Below are 3,692 nucleotides of genomic sequence, written 5' to 3'. Positions count from 1 at the left end.
TATATAATCTTACCTTGACTCTTCTGCCTTCCGCTCCCCCTTTCTGGTTCTGCACCTACTCGGGGGTGATATGCCTCACTGCTTTCTCCTCCCACCGTCGAGGGCAAGGAACAAAATGCACTTCCAGGGACATCTAGGCCTTGGGGGCCAGAGGGACACTCTTGTCTTTCCAGCCACCCTGAAAACGGCACCAGTAATCTGTGAGTCACCTGTCTAAACCCCCGGAGGGAAGTTTTCTCGTCTTCTTCAGACCGAGATGGACTGCCTAATTCTACTGGTTAAAATAAAACAAAAGAAACCCGAAGTGTGCGCCTGTCTGAGCTGACAAAACTTTAACCTGGAAATTCTCTGCCTCCTGCTGGCACCGCCTGGGAGGGGAAGGGGGAACCTGGGTACCCCTCAGAGCCTCAGGCAACAGCAGCTCCTCCCCCTGCCCTCAGTGTTACAGCCAAGGACCACAGCAGCCAGATTTTCTCCCCAAATTTCCAGTCAAAATGAACTATGGAAAACAAAGGGTCTTATGTGGACTCGAGTAAAACTTATTTAGTATTTAAATTAGTATGTCTGTTGGTTTGAGATAAAAACAGAAAAACTTGTATTCTACCCGGTTTTGCTAACAGTCAAATAAGTTCCTGTTATTTCTGCTCCAATTTGTTAACAAATATGACTTAAAGTGATGGTTAATTTGGTCTGTTTCAGGTTTCATGGGTAATTGTAAAGATAGTTTTAAAAGTTCTTGATAACCTATAATGTTAAAGTTTTGCTTACATGATAAATTTAGATTAAACTCATTGTCTATCTAACGAGATTAAAAAGCTAAAGCACTAATTACTAGATGTAGGTTCTGCTTTTGAGTTGTTATAAAAAAAAATAGGGTATTTAAACTGTTAAAAACCGGCTTTGTACTTAATTGGTTCATAAATTTACCATCTAAGAATAAAGGTTCTGATGTAAATACCTTTCAGTTAGTTACTAAGTCCTCAATTGGAGACTAAGGTTTCCTAAAAGTTAAAATTCTGCCAAGCATACTTAAGACTGCTGGAAATAGGAAAACCAACCCTGTATGTAGAAAAGTGGGAGTATGTAAAAAAGGATATAAGGAATGGAAACACATTTTTGTTAAGGGCAAAAGAAAGTAATTTTGTCCTAAATGAGATTGGTTGTTTGGAGAGAAATAGCTTTGGGACAAAGTTTAAGGGCAAAGGAAAGTTGTAGAAGGTTCGTGAAGGGGAATCATTAAAAAGGATTTTTATGTGTGCTCAAGATAGTCTAAGGTTAAAATAAATGAAATTTTAAAGGTACACTGGTATAGGGTTAAAATTCTGCTTTTCTCTCTGTTCAAAAGACAAAGTTTTCCTAGATTGTTGATCTGCTCTTGATATAACTATGTAAACGAGGTTTCTCTTCTGTCTGCCAAGAAGGCCAAAGCTTTAGGTGTCATGTTTGTCAGGTCTCTGATTGCTTAGTTAAAACTTCTCGATGTTAGGGGCGCCTGGGTGGCTCAGTCGGTTGAGCAGCCGGCTTCGGCTCAGGTCAGATCTCACATTCGTGGGTTCGAGCCCCGCGTCAGGCTCTGTGCAGACAGCTAGCTCAGAGCCTGGAGCCTGCTTCAGATTCTGTGTCTCCCTCTCTCTCTGCCCCTCCCCCTCTCATGCTCTGTCTCTCTCTGTATCAAAAATAAATAAAACATTAAAAAAATTAAAAAAAAAAAACAAAAAAACTTCTCGATGTTAAAAGCACTAGGTTTTGCTATAACAACTATATAATGCTATGCATTTGCCTTTGGGATCTTTTATTGCCCCTTTGGTTTAGTAAATGGAGTTTTAAATTTTGTAACAACCTGCAATTCTAATTAGGATATGTTTTATAATTTCCTAAGGTTTTAACAAATTTCCCAGCATTTAAGTGGTAAAAAGGAGTTTTGACCAATTAGGCCCTTTTATTTAGGATGCCAGGTTACTTTAAAAAACACTGTCATACAATAATAATCTTTGGGCTGTACATGGGTAAATACTGCAACTGCTCAAATATATATGCAATTCCAAAAGTCTCAATGTTTTGGTACAAGGTCATTACTTAATATTCTGATTACTTAAAGTGTTATGGGTCACAGATATAACTAAATTGCTTTGTCAATTGCATCATGATGAACTCTAGTCAGATCTTTAACAATGTCCATTTCTGAGATTTTGTCACAAAACGTCTTTAAGAAGAAACAGAAACAAACTTGTATTCCACCTGGATTTGCTAAAGGTCAAATAAGTTCCTGTTATCTCTGCTCCAATTTGTTAAGTCCACACAAGACCCTTTGTTTTCCTTGGTTCGTTTTGACCTGGAAATTTGGGGAGAAAATCTGACTTCTGTGGTCCTTGGCTGTAACACTGAGGGCACATCTCCTTCTTCAAGGAGAGGTGTAAAAAGGACTTTTGGGACAAATACAGGTATTTGACATCTTTAAGGTTAATACCAAAATAGGCAGAAATTTTCAGAACTAAAAGCTACATTCACACTGAATAAGAATTTGAAACATGGGACTAAATAAACTGAGAAAAGTGATAGTTTTACAACTCTTGTTAAGAATATTGCTGGTTCTTTAATGGTTGCTTATCCAGATTAATCAAACTTTCTCTTGGGACATCTGTAATATACAAAAATGTCATAATGGCAGGCCCGTCCCCCTGGGTCTCTCATAGTGTCCCACGCCACAGCGAAGGTGGCCCCGAACCATGGCCTGGCCTCCACGCCGTAGACTGCAGGCACTGAAGGCGGTCGCACACTGAGAAAAAATGTCATAAAAGTATTTGTTTGTAACCTGAGACATTTATCTTTTCTCTCTACCTAAACCATCTAAAATTCAAAACTCAGAGTGAGTAGTCTTTCTTTCATGGCAATTACAATTGTTGGCAGAAGTTCAATAAGAATCTGTTTATTTTGTAGCAGGACACCATTGGAGATACTGGTTCTTTTACCAAGGCGTTGACTGGAATGTCATATTTGAGAGTCATGCATAGACTCTCATATGACCAAACAGCTTTAAGGAACTAAGGTTGACTTCATGGAACATGGAGCCATAAAGCCTCTTTAAAATGTTGGCTGGATACCTTGCTCACAGAGTTCCCAGAAGCCTCCCCAGGTGAGTCAAGAAGGTCACTTCCTGGAAGGTGCGAGAACCTTAGCACATCTTGGGGACCTCATGAAGAGAAATTTGCCCAATTCTACAGTACTTGACTTGGCTTCTGGCCTGGAAAGGCTACTAGAAGTTCAATCTGGAGATTCTTTATAAAAGGTCCCAGCAAAGCAAACTTTAAAAAATCCTCATGAACAATCCTTATTCTTGCTGAGCTTATGGAAATAATTAGGCCAGGATTGTTAACACTGGACTTGTTCTACAAATGCATTGGTCTTGATTTGGCTATCTCTAAAAATGGAGGTTTTTTTAAGAGAAGAAAAACTATCTTTCAGCAATGTACCACACTGGTTATCTTTAAATGTTTGTTGCTTAATACACGATCTTCTGTGCTTGTTATTCTGTGAAAATTATATTTAAAAAATAGGAGTCACCCCTTTTCGAAGATTTAGAGATGGACTTCACAGATATACAACCAAAGAATTCAGCCCTTATTAAAATTTCAGGCATCACTCTGGAGGTAAGTAGGCCAACTCAGAGAAACCCTCAACCTGGTGAGGTGATC

At 39.0% G+C, this 3,692-nt stretch overlaps 1 non-coding gene across 1 annotated transcript; it reads left to right on the top strand.

Annotated features, from left to right (window-relative positions):
- Positions 1 to 2,647: 2,647 nt before the first annotated feature.
- On the top strand, positions 2,648 to 2,779 carry LOC115305848. Its single transcript, XR_003915035.1, has one exon. It is a non-coding gene; the product is annotated as a small nucleolar RNA SNORA42/SNORA80 family (small nucleolar RNA).
- The last annotated feature ends 913 nt before the right edge of the window (positions 2,780 to 3,692 follow it).

Source organism: Suricata suricatta, chromosome 10, assembly GCF_006229205.1.
Source record: "Suricata suricatta isolate VVHF042 chromosome 10, meerkat_22Aug2017_6uvM2_HiC, whole genome shotgun sequence".
NCBI lineage: Eukaryota > Metazoa > Chordata > Mammalia > Carnivora > Herpestidae > Suricata > Suricata suricatta.
The sequence above is the reverse complement of the archived record's forward strand: the minus strand, read 5'-3'. Positions and strand labels throughout refer to the sequence as shown.